Source organism: Ambystoma mexicanum, chromosome 6q, assembly GCF_040938575.1.
Source record: "Ambystoma mexicanum isolate Mex_15411 chromosome 6q, UKY_AmexF1_1, whole genome shotgun sequence".
Taxonomy (NCBI): Eukaryota; Metazoa; Chordata; class Amphibia; order Caudata; family Ambystomatidae; genus Ambystoma; species Ambystoma mexicanum.
Window position 1 is genome coordinate 1,526,900,147 of NC_090937.1, and position 24,531 is coordinate 1,526,924,677.

Genomic DNA, 24,531 nt, shown 5'->3' on the forward strand with positions numbered 1-24,531 from the left:
ACAATGCAGTACATGGGATAATATAATAAATAAACAATAAAGAAAAGTATGGGCAGCAGGTGCAAGTGCAAGGGTAAGTGCAGACATCAGGTGTCAAGTGCTGGTAGTGGGACTGTAGGGTTACAGAAAACAGTTCCCAAGTAAGGGGATTGCCAGGAAGGCAGTGCAGGTGTGAGACTAGCGGGGGAGGGGACGGACCCAAGATCAGAGGGTGGCCAGGTACCAGTGCAGTTTCAGTTTCGGCCAGGAAGTCAGCAAGGGAAAGGAGGAGAAAAAGCAGAAGCAAAGAGAACATTTTTGAGGTGCTTCCGGAACCGTAGATGATTCTCCTCAAGTTTCAGGGAGGCAGGGAGGCTGTTCCAGTGGGAGGCCACAGCCGAAGGAAGAGATCTACCACCAACTTGTTCCTTGGAGAAGCGACTGACCCTGAGGGAGTTGGAGGCGGATGAGCGAAGAGCTCAAGAAGGAAGATATTTAGGAAGAGAAAGTGTCATGACCCTTAACCCTGGCCCTCACTGGCAAGTCAGCCTTCCAGTTAGGGCCAGGTCAAAGGCCTTAAAACCTTATCCAAGACTCTCTTGGAGTCAGTCCTGGCGCCTTTGGCACCAGACTCATAACCATCATGACCAACATTAAAATGGGACTATTTACTTGGGACTATTTAACTTGGGGGGTTCAGCCAACATAGAGGCACACACATAGCTCAGGTACAATGAACTGAGTTATGTGGTCTAGTCTTTTGGGTGTGGCAGGCCTGGGACTACTTTACCTGGCCTACTTTGGGTGTGGCAGGCCTGGGACTATTTTACCTGGACTACTTTACCTGAGACTATTTAAACCACACCCAAACAGCAGAACACGCTTCGTGTTATTCTGCTGTGGGCAGCGTAATGCTCTCCGTGCCCAGTTCTTTGATGCCAGTTTACCTAAAACCAAGGACCTGCAGAGAGAGAAAGAACACTATGAAACTTACCTGGAATAGTATCCTGTCTTCAATCCATCGCCGACTTCAGTTCCACTCACCTGAAGGTACGAACTCTATCATCCGGCACTGCAGGCATCCTGGAATACCATAAACTGGAAAGAGGAGGACGAAAGACAGCATTAATAAGCGTTTACTCACGTTTCCTCCCGAACGAAGAAAGCCACACAATTCTTACCTGGGTAGTCATCCCCTGGTCAGTATCATTGCTGGAACATCACAGCGCTCGGCAAGGAACATCGCAACCTGCAAGGAGAGAAAAGACAGAGGTTAGCAATATAAAAGGTGAGACAGCACCGCACATCGCGCATTACTCACCAGACAGCATCGCGCACACCGCGCTTTCGCCTACCGGCCCATGCTCATCTTCAAACTGCATGACAAAACCAAAATACCTTTGCATACCTAAAAGGAAAGAAGCAAGACATTATTATTCAAACTAAGAGGAACATAAGAAGTGCATATAAAGATTTTTAAGCAGCAAACATACGGAGCCGCAGCAGGCCTGGATTCCCACAGGGGGCTTGCACCAGTGAAGTAACTTGGTCGCTGCTCGCCCCCACATCTACGCGCCCCTGCCACTGGGAGCGAGTGCAGAGATTTCAGTCCTGGGGATATACGATCCCTGGGCTTGAGGCCAAGGACAAGTCTCGCAGTCCTGTTCTGGATGAGTTGCAGAGGGCGGAGAGTAGAAGCAGGCATATTTAGAAAGAGGCTGTTCAATAGCCCAGCCTAGAGAGAACTAGGGCTCCAGAGACAGCGAGCTGCTGTGGGAAGGGGAGGAAGGGAAGAATACCTCTAAGGAGGAGCAGCCGGTAGTGTTAGAAGGAATCAAGACTATGTTGAGCATAGTTGGCCTGGGCTTGTCAAATATGCTTTATTTACAGGTTGCCCAGGTGGGGGGATCCTCGCACAGAACCACCTCATGGTAGTGGGATAGATTGTTCTGCCACTGCTTGATTTAACTTGCTTTCTTTCTGTGTCTATCATTGAGTTATCTTGCAATCTGATTCGTATATTATTGGGGCTGTTAGCCGTGGCACATTTTAAAGGAATCGATAGTTAAGAGTGGTACCACGTAGACCTGTATATATTTGTAATTATAGTATTGCCAGAGTACAACGTGTGTTATTGTGATTGAACCTTATTTATATAAAGACTGTGTTTTCACTAACATAGTGTGTGGACATTCCTTCCTTTGTGGGTGCTTGGGGACTACACTGTACTTAATAACCAGCCCGCAACACCTCTTGAGAGCTAAGCCTTGATTGCTCACCCAGGTTTTACCACTTAGAGAATCGTGGCTGGGGTGCTCTGTGTTTTGACTCTGCCATATAGGGAGCAAGAGTACAGATACCCCCCTCCGGTGCTTTACTTTGGTGAAAGTTGTTATACAACATGAGTCCGGGTGTAGTACCACCTGATGGTATCCGGCCCGAAGGTCGAGCTTGGAGAAGGAGCGCGCCACTTGCAGTTCAGTGATAATGTCTTCAATTGTGGGGGTAATGTGATGTTTGCACTTGATCACCTTATTCGTGAGCCTCATGTCCACACAAAAGCGCTAAGAGTCTGGTTGTTTAGGCTTTCTGGCGATGACGATGGGAAACACCCAGGGGGTCGAGCCATCATCCTTCTCGATAATGTCCAACTCTACCAGACTGTCCATCTCCTTATCCACTAGGTCCTGTAGATGAAATGGAACCCGGCATTGTTTCAGGGTGATGGGTTGGATTGAACCGTCAATGTGGAGCCTTACCGGATCACCTGCCAGGCATCCAATGCCTTCAATCAGCTGGCTGTACTACACCAGGAGCCCCTGCACATCCTCCACGTACACTGCATACGCAAAGCGCACAATGCCCATTGCCTCCACTACTGCACAACTCAACAAGGTGTTGTTACTGACCGTTGTAACATAGAACCGGGCCTTGATAGAAGAATCCCCGTGCTCTACATTGGCTACAAATGCCCCAGCCAGCGGGATAGGTTATTCACCGCCAAACGTGAAGATGCATGCTTTTGGCTTCTGTAGCTTGGGCGGTACCATCATGGCATCGTAATGCACCCTCACCATAACATTGACAGATGCCCCTGTATCCACCGGCACCGTGGACTCATTTACCTTCACCAGGAATCATGATTGTCTCTCTGTTGGTGGACTGCAGAGCACTGACACTTGAGATGAAGAAAATGTTCTCTTCCTCCTCTTCATCGTCATCCTCATGAGAGACACGATCGTCGCCTTGGTCGATCTGGGCGACGTTGGGTGGGTGCTGTTTTCCTGAAGAATCCTGCTCTCGCTGGCTTCCTTGGCCCACCACCGGCAGTGGAGCTCTTCACATTCGGGCGTACTGGTCCAGCTCCCTGCAGCGTCCACACAACTTCCCTTGTGCATTCAGTGGGGTGTGGGAGTTCGTACCCACATTTCTTACACAAGTCCATGGCTCTCGCACTCTGATCCCGCTGATTGCCGCTTGGACGTCTTGTTCCTCTACCACCGTGACCACGGTTCACCGCGTACACATCTTCCACTTTCCCTGGGCACACAGCCGCCTCCATTCTTGACGCCCTCCCATCGGACACTTCCTGGCAGGGTCCAAGTTCCAGTATGCAAGGCAGTGTGATACCAGGCTTGTGCAGCTTGCCGGACAAACCTCCCTGTATCAGCTGGTTCTGTATCATTGTGTCTGCATTATCCCAGGCACACGGCAGAGACATGCGGTGCAGCCTGCCGTAGAAGCTGTCCAGGGACTCATCATCCTTTTGGCGGGCACTACACGCTCTTAATCTGCATTGGCAAGTGGCATGAAGTACTCACGCAGCGCATCTTTAGCTGCGGCATAGGTAGCATTTGCAGGCTGCAGGGACTGAAAGTCCTCATGAATTGCTGGTCCTGCCGAGTACAGGAGCGTCGTCACCTTACTGTCCCCATCCGTCTCCCCAGTGGACCTGAAGTACATATCAAGCCTGTCAATCCACATCCTCCATCTTGGTCCCAGGCTGGATGGGACTCCCAAGATGTTGAACTCAGGCATTGGTGTAAGTACCCCTTGCTGTCTGTGGTGCTTGGGGAGCAGCAGGTCCTGCAGCACCCTGGACGGCGACATCCATGGCAGCAAGTGCACAGGCACTCCACCAGAGGCGTTGCTGGGGTGGAGGCAGAGGTGGCGATAGCCGCAGGTCTTTCGGTTGTAGCCCCGGATAGAAGCTCAGAGGCTACAACCAAAAGGCTAGCCAGTCCTGAGTCCCAACAGTGCCGACATTAGTAATGCCCTCCTAGGTACCTTCTTCAACTGTCCAAAAATTGAGGCACAGGGGCACCTGGCATTCCCCATATAACCTTCCTTCACCAATGCCCAAAACAGCCAGGAATAACAAAGAAGGAACTTCCATGCCACACTAGTGGCTCCAGAAATTGAGTTGAGTTGGGTGGGCCCACGGGATGAAAACAAAGATGGTAGACCTCCCCGAGCTCTTCACCTCCCACTCAACATGATGAAAGTGTGCAAAACACTTCAAAAGTAATAACTATGCAGCATCAGCTGTCCCCTCATTAGGGAATCAAAAAATGACATGCGGATGGGTGCACAAGCACTCCGGAACAGAGCCGCGATCCTTCTCAGCACGTATGTAAAATGCCAGTCAAGTCGCATGGACACCGCCGTCTCTGCGGCATTTGGAATGCGGAGAACAAAGAAAAAAAAGTCCACCGCCCCTCACCGTGTTGCTGTCCCGCCTCAACGCCACTGTTACAAGCCTCTGGATTCCTCCGGCGCCCCTCTGATCCCCCCTTCGCACACAGACACACAATGGACACGTGCGTATGGTTCGGGGTACCCGGTCGCCCTGCTGTGGTTGGGAACGCCCCCTTTATTTATACCACACGCGGCGGAGTGACATCACACCGCCGCGCGTGTGTACACCTTTAAAGGGGCAGCCACCACACTTGGGCAGTTTAATGACCAATTGCCACTGGTATCTGGTACTTTTGACAAATCTTTCCGGCACAATGCATATTACCAACCACAAATACAAATCCCACAGTTCTGTCGAAAAAAGTCACAAATTTAAATATGGCTGTATGTTTGGTGGCCTGTCCTAATTTTGTCTGGCTTGGTAAAACGGTTTAACAAAGGCAACAAAATCAGTAGAAACCTATTCGTGTGTGTTTATGTACCTTGACAGTTGGCCAACGCCCTGTGAACTTGTGCATCTGCCTCACCCTGAGATGTGTCGAGGAGCACGCGCAAAATAATAGTTGTGAACATTCTAGAATGAAAGAGAAATAAGAGTAAATCGCTTACAGATGGGTCCAAATATTCTACCTTGCGTCACAAAATATACAGAAAAAGGGGCTTCAGCCCTTGCGATTGGAGCAAACCTCAGACACCAGGCGATCACGGGCGTTCATACATGCGATCTATTAGTAAGTGAACGTAGAGCTGAAAAGTAAGAACTGGGGCTGATCTCCCTCCCGACCGCGCGTCTAACGTTGATTCCACGCTGGCGAGCGCTGCCGCATTTTCAGAGCCGCGAGGGAGACGTGAACCTCAGCATTAAAACTGCGGGCGCAGCAGGCACGGCAGCCGAGTGGGTGCGAGCGGCTGCATTCCCCCCCCATTTGCTGTGGATGGTCCTCGCGCTGTCCCCCGTCCCCTCCCTCCCTCTCGGCCATGCCCCGCCCTCGTTCCCCGCCTCCTGTGTTTCTCTCTGCACGGAGAGCCGGAGGAGGTCGCTGACTGGCAGTGCTCTACGTGCAGCGCACCCAGCAGCAGCAGTAGCCCTCCGGGAGGTCCAGCGCGTGCCCACCGCTGCAGGAGCCCAGATCGCACCTGCAGGGACCGGAGAGCACCTTCCCTGGAGAGGCGAGGCGCTTGGCATGCTCTCTCGGTGCATGCGCCCCAGCCACCCCCTGGTAATTTTCCCTTCGTTGTCTGGCTCCGCAGCAGCCCCGTCGCGGGCTCCCGCCCCCTTTCTTTGCCACACTGACTGCCGCAGGACTGTGCTCAACCCATTATAGAAGAAGCCATACCTAGCGGCGAGGAGTGCGCTGCGGCCGGCCCCAGGTGTGCTGGGTAAGTGCAGGGCCTCGTGGCACATGGGGTCGTGGTGGTGGTGGGCTTCTCTTGCTGCATGAAGGCTGCCCTCTGCGGGGGGTCTGGCTCGCGGGCCTATGAGCTGACGTTGTATTCATCATACAGCTGGCATCGTTGCATTCATTAATAGAACACTACAGGCAGGTGGGTCTGGTTCTGCAGCCTAACACAGAATACTCCCTGCAGGCAAATGTGGTTATGCTACCGTTCCCTATGTTTCATTCCGCTGGGAAGGTCTTGGCCCGCAGGCCACACTACTTCCCTCCCACCCCCACGCTGCAGGAGGAGTGTGCAGCCTACCTGCCTCCCACGCCCCCCCATCTCACATCACGCCGCCCCCCATTATGAAGCCCCCATGCAGGGAGCAGAATGCTGTTGCAGGGATGACTGACTGCTTCCCAGTGCAATAGCCCCTCCATGGATATTGCAAAACCAAAACCATACTTCAAACACAACCATGCTTTTCCTCCAAGAGTAATTGCACGGCAGGGTGGGTTATGTGGAGGCGGGGGGCCACTACAGCTGGCAGTGCATTCAGCAGGAGAGTTAGTTTTCTATACTGTGCTGCTTCCCAGTGGGAATTATCCCTGCAGGAAGGACTGATTCTGGATCCCATGCAGCGTATCATGTTCCTTCCCCGGGCCATTGGCAGGATTGTCGAGTTTTGCAATTGCAGAGTGCAGTAGACACCAACCTCACACCCTCAAGCAGCGCCTCCACGTGAAGCCTCATGCGGGGCCACGGCGGCCCGGGTATACAATTGCCTATTTACCATAGCAGCTGTGAGCATGTGGAACCTTTAATACACCGTTTGTGTCGAATAGTTGCATTAAGTTAGAGGAGGAGGTGCCTGCAAGTGTCCCTGCCTGTCCTATCTCTCTTTGCACTAACAAATGAAAGAATTAATACAATTGTACAAAGCATTTCCAAGTATATCGCCTCATAGGAGGAGAACTGGAGTCCTCGCCAGAGACCTTCAAAGTCATGGGTATGCAGCCTTTTTCTCTCCAGATGTTTGGGACCCCAACTCTCATCAACGCTAGCCAACATAGTCCATGGTGTGGGATCATGGGTGTTGCAGACGAAAACATCTGGAGGGCCACAGGCTGCAGACCGCTGGCCTAAGTGTTCCAATAAAGAGGCATGTTTTTCCACTGTGGGCCAATGCCCAGGTAAATGTCCTTTACATCACCCATCCGTACCGCCCAGGCAAATGTCCCAGCTCCAGTGAACAGGTAAAATACCTCATACATCACCAATGCATTGGCAGATACCCACAATGTGGCCCAGCACAGAGGTAAGGTGACACGAATGACCACACTCTAGTGCCCAAACAAATATCCCTTCCATGGCCCATCTATAGTGGCCTGACAAATGTCCCCCCCCCATGGGCCATCCTCTTCACCCAGGCCAAGATCCCCCGCACCCAGGACAATATTCCCCACATGGGCCATGCCTAGCACCCAGGCAAATGTCCCAGCTCCAGTGAACAGGTAAAATACCTCATACATCACCAATGCATTGGCAGATACCTACAAAATGGCCCAGCACACAGGTACATTGACTCGAATGACCACATTATATCCCTTCCATGGCCCATCTATAGTAGCCTGACAAATGTCCCCCCATGGGCCATCCTCTGCACCCAGGCCAAGATCCCCTGCACCCAGGACAATATTCCCCACATGGGCCATGCCTAGCACCCAGGCAATTATCCCCCGCATGGCCCATCCTCAGCACCCAAACAAATATCCCTTCCATGGCCCATCTATAGTGCCCTGACAAATGTCGCCCTACATCATCCATCGTCGATACATAGCAGATGCCCCTAGTGTGGCCAAGCACCAATGGGCCTGGATGACTTATCTCCAGCACCCAGACTATTATCCCCTGAAAGGCCCATCCCTAGCACCCAGGCCAATATCTACTATATGATGGGCCATCCCTAGCACCCAGGCCAATATCCCCTTCACGGGCCATCCTCTGCACCCAGGCCAAGATCACCCGCACCCAGGCCAATATTCCCCACATGGGCCATCCCTAGCACCCAGGCAATTATCCCCCGCATAGCCCATCCTCAGCACCCATGCAATAGTCCCCCGCCTTGGCCCATCCTCAGCACCCAATCAATGATCCCATGCATGGCCCATCCACAGCACCCAGGCAGTTATCCCCTGCATGGCCCATCCACAGCACCTATGGCAATATCTCCCTTATCATCCATCCCCAGCACCCAGGTTAATATCCCTGCCTGACCATCCCCTGCACGCAGGCTAATATCCTCAAGCGCACATGCAAACTTCTGCTGATTGATCCAGGACCCTAGAAATACTTCCCTGGTGCTGGGCTCCAGGGTACAGACACTATCATAATATTGCTTCTCTGAGAGCCCAGGGTAACTCCCTGCAGTGGCTCAAGTGCAGAGCCAAACGCGAACCATATCAAACCTGTCATTAGCTACGGCTACTGTTACTTTCATCCCATGTATCTTGATTTCAGAGACCACCTGCATTGGCATGACCACTGGTCGCCCCCAAAAGTCAGCCCATCCCCCCTCCAAGTGTGGAGGACTGGGCCCACGCTCACGGCCCATCTGGGTTTCCCAAATGAACTGCAAAAAGACCTCATGTTCTCTGAGTCACTGACGGAACCTAAGCCTGAGAGTGGTGTGCAATCCCTCGCTGGCCTTTGGTCGTCATAGCTTCGACCACTGACCATGCATTGTTTGGCTGAGCTAGGCTCACGGGTCCCTAAACGGCAGGAGTAAGCAGGTCTCCGTTTTTATCGGTATGTGACCAGGTTGCCAAGATAAAATGTGAGCCCTAGGTGTGGTCCAACAATGACTTTAATACTCACACATGTCCATTAGCACTTAATGCTGGTAATCCTGAGAGCTGAGGTGTAAACCTGAAAATGCCCAGAATTAGGGGGGGGTCAAGGATCATACTGCTCATAGATTGGTGATGCCATATCTACTTTCTACCTGGGCGCTACCGGGAGTGGATTGTCTCTGTTGTGCCTGCTCCAGTCTTCCCTCCAACTCTAATGACTGTCTTGGGGAGTGGGTACCTGTCACTGCCCTTAGTATGGTAGCCGGGCGCAGAGCACATTGGTGTCTGCCAAACTCTCTCAAGGCACGTTTTAGTGGAGTGCATCTTATATGATAGATGTTATAGTTTAATACGAGGGACATATTGCCATTGAAAATAACGCAATTAGAACCTTTTTTTTTTTTTTTTTTTTTTTTTTTAGGAAATTGCCAAACTGCCATTAAGTACAGACCGTGTCTTAAAAGAATGAGTCATGTCCTGGTCTCCCTGCTAGGAATGAACTGGAGTGAACAATTCTGATTATAATAATTATCATGATGGCGGGCAGGCGCTCGTGGTGTGTGGGTAGCGTGCCACATGAAGTGTAATGTAACTTAGTCCCGGTTTTGCATTGTTGCCCTGGGGTCATTTTTGATCCTCTTCTGAGAAAAGACCTTACCAGGGACGTTTCAACATGCAAACTCATACGCGTTATCCGCTGTATATATGTAATTTGTAGATTTTGAATTTGTCTAGCCTCCTGATTTACTCATGTATTCATCCCCTGGATGTAACTTCAAACTATCGGATGTACAATTGTAAATTCCGGTATGTAACTATGTTGATTTATTTTTTTTCTGCCTGTTTGATTGTAACATGTACGAATAGCGCCCAGATGCCTCCGGGCTGGGTATGCGCTCTATAAATAAATAAACTAATGTAATGTATTATTCTGCTGGGAAGACTTATTCTACAGTGTTTCTTTAATCTGTTTCTTTTAGTTAAGTCCACTTTAACCAGCCGTTCTTTGCCTGGAGGGGATAGCTCCCGAATTTAGGGCTAGTCTCGGACTAGTGTTTATGCAGCGGAAGGGCTGACCCAGTCTTTCTTCTTTCCAAGGTAGAAGCATGGACTACCATTACATTGGGTCATCGCCCGTTATTTAAGCTGCAAATCTAAGGCAGTCTGGCATCCAGCGTAATACAACAATCTTATTCGTAGAAATGCAATTTAGTATGTTGTGGCCTCCATTATTATTATTTGGAAGAGACAACCACCCAGATTAACTTTCAACTATGTCAAGTCAATATGTGCCTTTCCGTGTCTACTTTGCCCTTTTTTTTCTCCGTCATGCTGTTTTTCAAATTCAAATGCCTTGTTTGCCCATATCCTCCCTGCCCCCCAAGGTGACACTCTCAAAATCTGAAGGTTCAAGTGCATGTTGGAGTGAAGAAATGTGGGGTTTGGACCAAAGGACAGTAATGATTCGCGATAAGAAAACTCCTTATTGTCATGTTTCTGACTCGTCAGCTGGGTCTTGAGCACTGCTCAAGAGTGAGGCTCGCATCCTTTATTCTGCTTTTGTTTACATACAGACACACACTACCCAGTCCACGAAAGAGATCTTTGCAGTTTTTACTTATAAAGCTATTACTTTTATACGAAGCCCCTTTACTGTGCATTATATTAATGCCCACGTACCCCCTCGTATATCTGTAAATGACAAGATCTTTAGCCCTTGTGACATGTATTCTATAAACTTTGTACAGTTTTAGTAACTTTTCTCCTGACTTTTATTGGTGTCTCTGCGCATGGTCTCCTGTGTTTCTCAAGTGACCCTAACTCTCTCATGCCCCGCCAAGCACAGCACTCTTGTTTTTAGTTAAACATTCTATCGAATGACTGTAGTTAAGCCTTTATCTTCAGAGAATACTTTGACTCTGTCAGGGTAATTCATAGAATTTCGCAGAAAAGTGTCGCAAGCGGCTGGCGCAGAGTGTCCGCGTGCGATTGACTGCGCCAGGCACGTGCGCTAAAACCGATTTCCGCGCACAGCGTATTCATGGATTTCAGGCTCCCAAACCAGCCGTGGCGCAGAGTATCGCAGCGACCCTGCAGCAGCGCCAGTAACGCCCCCAAGAACGCCCTTGCGCAAGGAAAAGCCATCAAAATCGCTAAATCATCGCAAAGGGCAGCGCTAACCCTGGACCAGTCCACAGGGCTGCCAAACAAGGAACGCAAAGCGGGTAACGTGCATATCAGGGGTACGCGTGAAGTTTTACACGCGATTAGCCAGGGCACGTGTATCACAGGGGTACGCAGGAATTATCACACGCGATTTGGCTGGGTACGTATATTACAGGGGTGCGCGGGAATTATCACACGCGATTTGGCTGGGTACGTGTATTCCAGGGGTGCGCGGGAATTATCACACGCGATTTGGCTGGGTACGTGTATTCCAGGGGTGCGCGGGAATTATCACACGCGATTTGGCTGGGTAGGTGTATTACAGGGGTACACGGGAAGTTCTACACGCGATTCGGCTGGGTACGTGTATTACAGGGGTGCGCGGGAATTCTCACATGCGATTTGGCCAGGTACGTGTATTACAGGGGTGCGTGGGAATTATCACACGCGATTTGGCTTGGTACGTGTATTACAGGGGTGCGTGGGAAGTTGTACACGCGATTGGCCAGGGTACGTGTATTACAGGGGTATGTGGGAATTATCACACGCGATTTGGCTGGGTACGTGTATTACAGGGGTACACGGGAAGTTCTACACGCGATTCGGCTGGGTACGTGTATTACAGGGGTGCGCGGGAATTCTCACATGCGATTTGGCCAGGTACGTGTATTACAGGGGTGCGTGGGAATTATCACACGCGATTTGGCTTGGTACGTGTATTACAGGGGTGCGTGGGAAGTTCTACACGCGATTGGCCAGGGTACGTGTATTACAGGGGTATGTGGGAATGATCACACGCGATTTGGCTGGGTACGTGTATTACAGGGGTACACGGGAAGTTCTACACGCGATTCGGCTGGGTACGTGTATTACAGGGGTGCGCGGGAATTCTCACATGCGATTTGGCCAGGTACGTGTATTACAGGGGTGTGCGGGAATTATCACACGCAATTAGGCTGGGTGGGTCCTCACAGGTGTTCCCTGTACACCCTCCACAGCCCCTGCAGGCAGCCCACAAAACAGGGGACTACCCTGCACACCTGCTCATGTCCCCCTGCACCCCCACCCCCCAGCCACCAGGGTCACCCTCCACCAGGCCCCCACTCATGTCACCCACCACCCCCACCCCCCAGCCACCAGGGTCACCCTCCACCAGGCCCCCACTCATGTCTCCCACCACCCCCACCCCCCAGCAGTGCAGGGGCAGCCTCCACCAGGCCCCCACTCATGTCACCCACCACCCCCACCCCCCAGCCACCAGGGGCAGCCTCCACCAGGCCCCCACTCATGTCTCCCACCACCCCCACCCCCCAGCAGTGCAGGGGCACCCTCCACCAGGCCCCCACTCATGTCTACCACCACCCCCACCCCCCCGCCACCAGGGGCACCCTCCACCAGGCCCCCACTCATGTCTCCCACCACCCCCACCCCCCAGCCACCAGGGTCACCCTCCACCAGGCCCCCACTCATGTCTCCCACCACCCCCACACCCCAGCAGTGCAGGGTCACCCTCCACCAGGCCCCCACTCATGTCTCCCACCACCCCCACCCCCCAGCAGTGCAGGGGCAGCCTCCACCAGGCCCCCACTCATGTCACCCACCACCCCCACCCCCCAGCCACCAGGGTCACCCTCCACCAGGCCCCCACTCATGTCTCCCACCACCCCCACCCCCCAGCAGTGCAGGGGCAGCCTCCACCAGGCCCCCACTCATGTCTCCCACCACCCCCACCCCCCAGCCACCAGGGTCACCCTCCACCAGGCCCCCACTCATGTCACCCACCACCCCCACCCCCCAGCCACCAGGGTCACCCTCCACCAGGCCCCCACTCATGTCTCCCACCACCCCCACCCCCCAGCAGTGCAGGGGCAGCCTCCACCAGGCCCCCACTCATGTCACCCACCACCCCCACCCCCCAGCCACCAGGGTCACCCTCCACCAGGCCCCCACTCATGTCACCCACCACCCCCACCCCCCAGCCACCAGGGTCACCCTCCACCAGGCCCCCACTCATGTCTCCCACCACCCCCACCCCCCAGCAGTGCAGGGTCACCCTCCACCAGGCCCCCACTCATGTCACCCACCACCCCCACCCCCCAGCCACCAGGGTCACCCTCCACCAGGCCCCCACTCATGTCACCCACCACCCCCACCCCCCAGCCACCAGGGTCACCCTCCACCAGGCCCCCACTCATGTCTCCCACCACCCCCACCCCCCAGCAGTGCAGGGGCAGCCTCCACCAGGCCCCCACTCATGTCACCCACCACCCCCACCCCCCAGCCACCAGGGTCACCCTCCACCAGGCCCCCACTCATGTCACCCACCACCCCCACCCCCCAGCCACCAGGGTCACCCTCCACCAGGCCCCCACTCATGTCTCCCACCACCCCCACCCCCCAGCCACCAGGGTCACCCTCCACCAGGCCCCCACTCATGTCAACCACCACCCCCACCCCCCAGCAGTGCAGGGGCAGCCTCCACCAGGCCCCCACTCATGTCCCCTATCACCCCCACCCCCCCGCCACCAGGGGCACCCTCCACCAGGCCCCCACTCATGTCTCCCACCACCCCCACCCCCCAGCAGTGCAGGGGCAGCCTCCACCAGGCCCCCACTCATGTCCCCTATCACCCCCACCCCCCCGCCACCAGGGGCACCCTCCACCAGGCCCCCACTCATGTCTCCCACCACCCCCACCCCCCAGCCACCAGGGTCACCCTCCACCAGGCCCCCGCTCATGTCTCCCACCACCCCCACCCCCCAGCAGTGCAGGGGCAGCCTCCACCAGGCCCCCACTCATGTCTCCCACCACCCCCACCCCCCAGCAGTGCAGGGGCAGCCTCCACCAGGCCCCCACTCATGTCACCCACCTCCCAGCCACCAGGGTCACCCTCCACCAGGCCCCCACTCATGTCACCCACCACCCCCACCCCCCAGCCACCAGGGTCACCCTCCACCAGGCCCCCACTCATGTCTCCCACCACCCCCACCCCCCAGCCACCAGGGTCACCCTCCACCAGGCCCCCACTCATGTCTCCCACCACCCCCACCCCCCAGCAGTGCAGGGGCAGCCTCCACCAGGCCCCCACTCATGTCTCCCACCACCCCCACCCCCCAGCAGTGCAGGGGCAGCCTCCACCAGGCCCCCACTCATGTCTCCCACCACCCCCACCCCCCAGCCACCAGGGTCACCCTCCACCAGGCCCCCACTCATGTCACCCACCACCCCCACCCCCCAGCCACCAGGGTCACCCTCCACCAGGCCCCCACTCATGTCTCCCACCACCCCCACCCCCCAGCAGTGCAGGGGCAGCCTCCACCAGGCCCCCACTCATGTCACCCACCACCCCCACCCCCCAGCCACCAGGGTCACCCTCCACCAGGCCCCCACTCATGTCACCCACCACCCCCACCCCCCAGCCACCAGGGGCACCCTCCACCAGGCCCCCACTCATGTCTCCCACCACCCCCACCCCCCTGCCACCATGTGCAGCCCCCACCAGGTCCTCACAATGTGCGTAATGGTCAGCCTCCACAGCCAAAAAGCCCTACCAAGTAACCCATTCACCCACATGGAAATGGAAATCACATGTTACACCCCCAATGTTCATGAAGCAAATGAACCCATGTCCGTCACACACATATTTTCCAATTGAATGGGAAAACACACAACATGACATGCATGAAACCAATGAGATGAAACCACACAGTGAACAATGTAAAAAAAAATGTATTAGAAAAAAATACGAATGCTAAAGAAAGAAAACTAACTACAATGTAAATGTGAAAAAAGAAGCTGCATGTCCGCATAAAAACACAAAACTAGAAAATCTAATCCAAAAAATGTTGTCCAAAGTCAAATGTCAAAACTCTCCGTGCAACAAAGAACTATGTACAAAAATAACAAGGGTCCATCATCACAACAGAACTAAGGAAACCTCCTAAAAAACCTACCTAAATATCAACTATATACAAAAAGTGGAGCAGTGTCCGTCGACTCCAAATCATAAGAAAAAACAAAGGAAACCTAAAACTAAAGAACTATATACAAAGGCGGCGGGCAAGTCCAGCGGCTCACTCTGTGGTGTTCCGGGCCAGGGCATCATCGAACTCCTGTTCGATGTCCCGGAGGCGGTCCAGTTCCATGGCCCCGAGGGTCCGCAGGGACGACGCCGTGTCCTCCTCCAACCCCCTGCGGATAGCCTCGAGGCACTCGGCCCGCCTCAGGGCCCTCCGCATGGAGTTCTCCGCCCTGACCATTGTGAGCCGCGCCTCTTCCGCCCGCCGCCGCTCCGCACCTATGGCGTGGCCCAACCGCTGCCACACGGAAGACACTCTCTGTCCTGGGTCCTCCTGCCCTCCGGCCGATGCCTGCCCCTCCGATGTCGAAGGCCCCGAGCCTTCATGGCTCCCACCATCTTGCTGCTGCTGCTGCTCTGCCTCGGCCCGTGCACTGCCTCCTGCTGCCTGCACATCCTCCGCCGGCTGGGGTGCACCTGTTGATGTGGCCACCCCTGCTGGACGTCCGACTCCCGACTGTGGCAGGGATGCCTCCTCCACCAGCCTGGCCGCACTGTCAGAGGCAGCTCCACAGGGCACCCAGGTGACTGATGGGTGGGAAGATGGCACAGAGGACGACTGGCGCGTAGGGGGTCCAGTTGAGGAGGGGGTCGGAACAAGCCCCATCAGACGGAGGAATCCGGTCTGGGTGACCTGTCCCAGCAGGCTGACGTGGTCAACGAGCCATTCGAGATGACGTGCAGTCTCTCCGTGAAAAGACTGCAGGTCACCTCGCATGGCCCGTTGACGCAACGCCACACCAGCCAGGACAGGCTCAACCCGGACCTGGATAGCCACGTCCGCAGGCAGAGGAAGGCCAGTTGACGTCAGCTCATCCCCTGCCTGAAAACGGGTCTGGACGTAGGCATCCCTGCTGGTGCAAGATGATGCAGGGACAGGATCGGGGACAGGATTGCACACAGGCACCTCCGCGGCCGCCTGTGCTGCCTCCCGTCCCTGGTCCTGGACTGCACCACTAGCACCAGTGGGATCCCCACCTCCAGACCCCGTCTCTGGTGCTTGCACGGCCTCCTCCTCCACCAGACCCCCCACCAACCTGGATGACTCCGTGCCATCTTCCCCTGTTGGGCCCTGTGGGGTCCCAGCTGCCCCTTCTGCTGCCGAGGAGTCCAACTGCAACCTCCGCCTCTTGGACCTCCCCCCGGCAGCTGCGGCCTGGGACGCGGCACCGGACTCCTCACTCCCCGACGAGATGACAACACGGGAGGGGAGCCGGGCCTTGCGTCTCCGGCTGGCGGTCGGATCCCCGCCGCTGTGCTCCACAGCACCTTCTCCGCCCTCTTCATCAGTTGACGCTGCAGACAGGGAGAAACAAAACACAGGCATCAGGGCACTGTACAATGGACACATACACGCATGACAGTTGCACATGAGTGGCATTGGCAAACCTCAGACATGTCATCACAATCCCCAACACACATGTCATTGCAACTGGCACACATGAGCCATACCACAGCCATATCGCAACTGCCACCACCATCCCTACACATACAACAGCATCAGCAGCCAAAGGGGAGCCATACATCACATGCAACACAGGAAGTGCACCACACATGTACACACACCACCACACTTGCATGCATGTCTACACCTCTGCCAAGTGTCGCACTGTTCAGACGGGCATCCATGTCACATCTGCCAATCAGGCTTCCACATACCGCTGTCACATGCATCCATGTAGCATCACTGTTGCACCTTTGACAAATACACACACATGCACATGTACACAGTGCTCATACATGCAGCCGAAAACAACATACATGCCTGACATCACGGACATGTCTACTTACATACACATTCATCCAAACATGTGTGCACGCACAACTGCATTTGCCATGCAAGCCCACACACACAAGCACCATCCATGTCTCACACATTACAGCCCTCGCATGTGTCAGCCCCACGGCCCTGTACACCCCCACCCATACTCCACCCCATACAAACAGATGTGCAACCGGCACAATGGGGAATGATCACCACACGCCCTGCTCACAACCAGGATGCATGTACACTCACCGCTCGACTCCAGACGGCTCTGCTTCTCTAGGACCTGGACGTGGAGCGCTGGGGATATGCGTTCCAGGACCCCCATCTGTTCTTCCGACAAGTGGCCCCGGCGCCCCTTGGCATCCGCTGCCTTCAAGAGGCGCCGGGCCTTGTTCAGGGTCCTGGACCTGAAGTCCTCCCAGCGCTTCCTGACATGTTGTAAGTCCCGGACTGCCACCCCCTCCGCGTTGATGGCAGTCACGATGTCAGTCCAGATCCGAGTCCGTCCTTCCTTGTCGGCGCGGGAACTTCCAAAGAGGGCATCATACTGCCCCAGGACTTGCTCCACCAGGACACCAACTTCGGTGGCACTGAAGCTGGTGCCCCTCTGCCTCTCTGGCCGGGGGTTGTCAGTGGTCGCAGATGGTGTTAGCCCCGACATGACAACCCCAGAGGCAGGAGTGGGTGGGCAACTGGGTCCTGGGGCTGGGCTGTGGAGCGATGGAATTCCAGTCGGGAGTCTTCTGTTCCAGCAGGGGTGGTCACAGCAACAGCACCCCTGGCTGATGTGCAGGCAGCAAATGGCAGTGCACGTGGGCAGCAGGCAGTCAGGCAGCAGCAGATAGCAGGTGGGAGCGTGCTCGGGGCTCTGGGGGGCAGTAATTCGGCCTTCTGGGCAGGAGCGTGGTCTCCCGTGTGCTCACGCGTGGCCAGCTTGGTACGGAGTGAATTGGCACGTGAAAATCCTGCACGTCAGCGTGAAAACCGAGGAAAGGCCCTTAGCGCGTAAGCGCGTCAGCACGCATACGCGATTCCATTGGACCAAAGGCCCTCAGCGCGTAGGCGCGTCTGTGACGTGACCCGCACGGGTGTTTCCCACACAGCACGTGATGACAGCACACGTGGAAAGACTGCACGTCAGAGTCTCATTGCGTGTGATTGGTGGAAATGGCCGTACACCGGGATACAGGTGCGCTGACGTACTTGCGTGTGTAAGTGTCCGCGCACACCTCATATACACGTACATAGGCCAATCGCGTGTACACGCACTTTTGTCCAATTACACGCGATGAGACTCTGACGTGCAGTCTTTCCACGTGTGCTCTGTCATCACGTGCTGTGTGGGAAACACCCGTGCGGGTCACGTCACAGACGCGCCTACGCGCTGAGGGCCTTTGGTCCAATGGAATCGCGTATGCGTGCTGACGCGCTTACGCGCTAAGGGCCTTTCCTCGGTTTTCACGCTGACGTGCAGGATTTTCACGTGCCAATTCACTCCGTACCAAGCTGGCCACGCGTGAGCACACGGGAGACCACGCTCCTGCCCAGAAGGCCGAATTACTGCCCCCCAGAGCCCCGAGCACGCTCCCACCTGCTATCTGCTGCTGCCTGACTGCCTGCTGCCCACGTGCACTGCCATTTGCTGCCTGCACATCAGCCAGGGGTGCTGTTGCTGTGACCACCCCTGCTGGAACAGAAGACTCCCGACTGGAATTCCATCGCTCCACAGCCCAGCCCCAGGACCCAGTTGCCCACCCACTCCTGCCTCTGGGGTTGTCATGTCGGGGCTAACACCATCTGTGACCACTGACAACCCCCGGCCAGAGAGGCAGAGGGGCACCAGCTTCAGTGCCACCGAAGTTGGTGTCCTGGTGGAGCAAGTCCTGGGGCAGTATGATGCCCTCTTTGGAAGTTCCCGCGCCGACAAGGAAGGACGGACTCAGATCTGGACTGACATCGTGACTGCCATCAACGCGGAGGGGGTGGCAGTCCGGGACTTACAACATGTCAGGAAGCGCTGGGAGGACTTCAGGTCCAGGACCCTGAACAAGGCCCGGCGCCTCTTGAAGGCAGCGGATGCCAAGGGGCGCCGGGGCCACTTGTCGGAAGAACAGATGGGGGTCCTGGAACGCATATCCCCAGCGCTCCACGTCCAGGTCCTAGAGAAGCAGAGCCGTCTGGAGTCGAGCGGTGAGTGTACATGCATCCTGGTTGTGAGCAGGGCGTGTGGTGATCATTCCCCATTGTGCCGGTTGCACATCTGTTTGTATGGGGTGGAGTATGGGTGGGGGTGTACAGGGCCGTGGGGCTGACACATGCGAGGGCTGTAATGTGTGAGACATGGATGGTGCTTGTGTGTGTGGGCTTGCATGGCAAATGCAGTTGTGCGTGCACACATGTTTGGATGAATGTGTATGTAAGTAGACATGTCCGTGATGTCAGGCATGTATGTTGTTTTCGGCTGCATGTATGAGCACTGTGTACATGTGCATGTGTGTGTATTTGTCAAAGGTGCAACAGTGATGCTACATGGATGCATGTGACAGCGGTATGTGGAAGCCTGATTGGCAGATGTGACATGGATGCCCGTCTGAACAGTGCGACACTTGGCAGAGGTGTAGACATGCATGCAAGTGTGGTGGTGTGTGTACATGTGTGGTGCACTTCCTGTGTTGCATGTGATGTATGGCTCCCCTTTGGCTGCTGATGCTGTTGTATGTGTAGGGATGGTGGTGGCAGTTGCGATATGGCTGTGGTATGGCTCATGTGTGCCAGTTGCAATGACATGTGTGTTGGGGATTGTGATGACATGTCTGAGGTTTGCCAATGCCACTCATGTGCAACTGTCGTGCGTGTATGTGTCCATTGTACAGTGCCCTGATGCCTGTGTTTTGTTTCTCCCTGTCTGCAGCGTCAACTGATGAAGAGGGCGGAGAAGGTGCTGTGGAGCACAGCGGCGGGGGTCCGATCGCCAGCCGGAGACGCAAGGCCCGGCTCCCCTCCCGTGTTGTCATCTCGTCGGGGAGTGAGGAGTCCGGTGCCGCGTCCCAGGCCGCAGCTGCCGGGGGGAGGTCCAAGAGGCGGAGGTTGCAGTTGGACTCCTCGGCAGCAGAAGGGGCAGCTGGGACCCCACAGGGCCCAACAGGGGAAGATGGCACGGAGTCATCCAGGTTGGTGGGGGGTTTGGTGGAGGAGGGGGCCGCGCAAGCACCAGAGACAGGGTCTGGAGGTGGGGATCCCACTGGTGCTAGTGGTGCAGTGCAGGACCAGGGACAGGAGGCAGCACAGGCGGCCGCGGAGGTGCCTGTGTGCAATCCTGTCCCCGATCCTGTCCCTGCATCATCTTGCACCAGCAGGGATGCCTACGTCCAGACCCGTTTTCAGGCAGGGGATGAGCTGACGTCAACTGGCCTTCCTCTGCCTGCGGACGTGGCCATCCAGGTCCGGGTTGAGCCTGTCCTGGCTGGTGTGGCGTTGCGTCAACGGGCCATGCGAGGTGACCTGCAGTCTTTTCATGGAGAGACTGCACGTCATCTCGAATGGCTCGTTGACCACGTCAGCCTGCTGGGACAGGTCACCCAGGCCGGATTCCGCTGTCTGATGGGGCTTGCTCCGACCCCCTCCTCAACTGGACCCCCTACGCGCCAGTCGTCCTCTGTGCCATCTTCCCACACATCAGTCACCTGGGTGCCCTGTGGAGCTGCCTCTGACAGTGCGGCCAGGCTGGTGGAGGAGGCATCCCTGCCACAGTCGGGAGTCGGACGTCCAGCAGGGGTGGCCACATCAACAGGTGCACCCCAGCCGGCGGAGGATGTGCAGGCAGCAGGAGGCAGTGCACGGGCAGAGGCAGAGCAGCAGCAGCAGCAAGATGGTGGGAGCCATGAAGGCTCTGGGCCTTCGACATCGGAGGGGCAGGCATCGGCCGGAGGGCAGGAGGACCCAGGACAGAGAGTGTCTTCCGTGTGGCAGCGGTTGGGCCACGCCATAGGTGCGGAGCGGCGGCGGGCGGAAGAGGCGCGGCTCACAATGGTCAGGGCGGAGAACTCCATGCGGAGGGCCCTGAGGCGGGCCGAGTGCCTCGAGGCAATCCGCAAGGGGTTGGAGGAGGACACGGCGTCGTCCCTGCGGACCCTCGGGGCCATGGAACTGGACCGCCTCCGGGACATCGAACAGGAGTTCGATGATGCCCTGGCCCGGAACACCACAGAGTGAGCCGCTGGACTTGCCCGCCGCCTTTGTATATAGTTCTTTAGTTTTAGGTTTCCTTTCGTTCTTATTATTATTTGGAGTCGACGGACACTGCTCCACTTTTTGTATATAGTTGATATTTAGGTAGGTTTTTTAGGAGGTTTCCTTAGTTCAGTTGTGATGATGGACCCTTGTTATTTTTGTACATAGTTCTTTGTTGCATGGAGAGTTTTTACATTTCACTTTGGACATAATTTTTTTGATTTGATTTTCTAGTTTTGTGTTATTATGCGGACATGCAGCTTATTTTTTCACATTTACATTGTAGTTAGTTTTCTTTCTTTGGCATTTGTATTTTTTTCAATACATTTTTTTTTCCATTGTTCACTGTGTGGTTTCATCTCATTGGTTTCATGCATGTCATGTTGTGTGTTTTCCCATTCAATTTGAAAATATGTGTGTGACGGACATGGGTTCATTTGCTTCATGTACATTGGGGGTGTAACATGTGATTTCCATTTCCATGTGGGTGAATGGGTTACTTGGTAGGGCTTTTTGGCTGTGGAGGCTGACCATTACGCACATAATTGGGGATTGTGAGGACCTGGTGGGGGCTGCACATGGTGGCAGGGGGGTGGGGGTGCAGGGGGACATGAGTGGGGGCCTGGTGGAGGTTGAGCCTGCACTGCTGGGGGGTGGGGGTGGTGGGAGACATGAGTGGGGGCCTGGTGGAGGCTGCCCCTGGTGGCTGGGGGGTGGGGGTGGTGGGTGACATGAGTGGGGGCCTGGTGGAGGGTGCCCCTGGTGGCTGGGGGGTGGGGGTGGTGGGAGACATGAGTGGGGGCCTGGTGGAGGGTGACCCTGCACTGCTGCGGTGTGGGGGTGATGGGAGACATGAGTGGGGGCCTGGTGGAGGGTGACCCTGGTGGCTGGGGGTGATAGGGGACATGAGTGGGGGCCTGGTGGAGGGTGACCCTGGTGGCTGGGGGGTGGGGGTGGTGGTAGACATGAGTGGGGGCCTGGTGGAGGGTGACCCTGCACTGCTGGGGTGTGGGGGTGGTGGGAGACATGAGTGGGGCCCTGGTGGAGGGTGACCCTGCACTGCTGGGGGATGGGGGTGGTGGTAGACATGAGTGGGGGCCTGCTGGAGGGTGACCCTGCACTGCTGGGGTGTGGGGGTGGTGGGTGACATGAGTTGGACATGGGTGGGGGCCTGCTGGCAGGTGCCCCACAGTGCTGGGTGGTGGGGGTGGTGGGAGACATGAGTTGGACATGGGTGGGGGCCTACTGGCAGGTGCCCCACGGTGCTGGGGGGGTGGGGGTGGTGGGGGACATGAGTTGGACATGGGTGGGGGCCTACTGGCAGGTGCCCCACAGTGCTGGGGGGTGGGGGTGGTGGGGGACATGAGTTGGACATGGGTGGGGGACTGCTGGCAGGTGCCCCACAGTGCTGGGGGGTGGGGGTGGTGGGAGACATGAGTTGGACATGGGTGGGGGCCTGCTGGCAGGTGCCCCACAGTGCTGGGGGGTGGGGGTGGTGGGAGACATGAGTGGGGCCCTGGTGGAGGGTGACCCTGGTGGCTGGGGGGTGGGGGTGGTGGGAGACATGAGTTGGACATGGGTGGGGGCCTGCTGGCAGGTGCCCCACAGTGCTGGGGGGTGGGGGTGGTGGTAGACATGAGTGGGGCCCTGGTGGAGGGTGACCCTGGTGGCTGGGGGGTGGGGGTGGTGGGAGACCTGAGTTGGACATGGGTGGGGGCCTACTGGCAGGTGCCCCACAGTGCTGGGGGGTGGGGGTGGTGGGAGACATGAGTTGGACATGGGTGGGGGCCTGCTGGCAGGTGCCCCACAGTGCTGGGGGGTGGGGGTGGTGGGAGACATGAGTGGGGCCCTGGTGGAGGGTGACCCTGGTGGCTGGGGGGTGGGGGTGGTGGGAGACATGAGTTGGACATGGGTGGGGGCCTACTGGCAGGTGCCCCACAGTGCTGGGGGGTGGGGGTGGTGGGGGACATGAGTTGGACATGGGTGGGGGACTGCTGGCATGTGCCCCACAGTGCTGGGGGGTGGGGGTGCAAGGGGACATGTGTTGGTGTTCATTAGTTCAAGGAGACATGTGCCTTTGCTGGGGGGCATGCCCATGTTGGGTGGGATGCCTGCGGGACATGACCAGGGATGCAGGGTAGTCCCCTGTGGTGTGGGCTGCCTGCAGGGGCCGTGGAGGGTGTACAGGGTACACCTGGGAGGACCCACACTGTCAAATCACATGTGGGACTCCCCGGCACCCCTGAAATACACGTACCGTGCAGAAATCGCGTGTAAAACTTCCCGCGCACCCCTGAAATACACGCGCCCAGGCTATTCGCGTGTAAAACTTCCCGCGCACCCCTGAAATACACGCGCCCAGGCTATTCGCGTGTAAAACTTCCCGCGCACCCCTGAAATACACGCGCCCAGGCTATTCGCGTGTGGAACTTCCCGCGCACCCCTGAAATGCACGGGCCCAGGCTATTCGCGTGTGGAACTCCCCGCGCACCCCTGAAATACACGCGCCCAGGCTATTCGCGTGTGGAACTTCCCGCGCACCCCTGAAATACACGCGCCCAGGCTATTCGCGTGTGGAACTTCCCGCGCACCCCTGAAATACACGCGCCCAGGCTATTCGCGTGTGGAACTTCCCGCGCACCCCTCAAATTCACGCGCCCAGGCTATTCGCGTGTGGAACTTCCCGCGAACCCCTGAAATACACGCGCCCAGGCTATTCGCGTGTGGAACTTCCCGCGCACCCCTGAAATACACGCGCCCAGGCTATTCGCGTGTGGAACTTCCCGCGCACCCCTGAAATACACGCGCCCAGGCTATTCGCGTGTGGAACTTCCCGCGAACCCCTGAAATACACGCGCCCAGGCTATTCGCGTGTGGAACTTCCCGCGAACCCCTGTAATACACGTAGCCCGCTCCCCCAGGCCCGATCGCGTGAGGAACTTCCCGCGCACCCCTCAAATTCACACGCCCAGGCTATGATCGTGTGAAACTTCACGTGAACCCCTGAAATACACGTAGCACGCTCCCCCAGGCCCGATCGCGTGAGGAACTTCACGCGAACCCCTGTAATACACGTAGCCCGCTCCCCCAGGCCCGATCGCGTGTGGAACTTCCCGCGCACCCCTCAAATTCACGCGCCCAGGCTATTCGCGTGTGAAACTTCACGCGAACCCCTGAAATACACGTAGCACGCTCCCCCAGGCCCGATCGCGTGAGGAACTTCACGCGAACCCCTGTAATACACGTAGCCCGCTCCCCCAGGCCCGATCGCGTGTGGAACTTCACGCGAACCCCTGAAATACACGTAGCCCGCTCCCCCAGGCCCGATCGCGTGAGGAACTTCACGCGAACCCCTGTAATACACGTAGCCCGCTCCCCCA

The 24,531-nt window shown here is 56.4% G+C and overlaps 1 protein-coding gene across 1 annotated transcript in view; it reads left to right on the top strand.

Moving 5' to 3' along the window:
* Nucleotides 1-5,563: 5,563 nt before the first annotated feature.
* The window catches only part of RNF24 (ring finger protein 24), a 254,389-nt gene continuing 235,421 nt past the window's right edge, over nucleotides 5,564-24,531 (top strand). The window contains exon 1 of the mRNA XM_069632219.1: nucleotides 5,564-6,057. The gene's annotated coding sequence lies outside the window, so the exon portion shown is untranslated. The remainder of the gene's footprint in view (nucleotides 6,058-24,531) is intronic.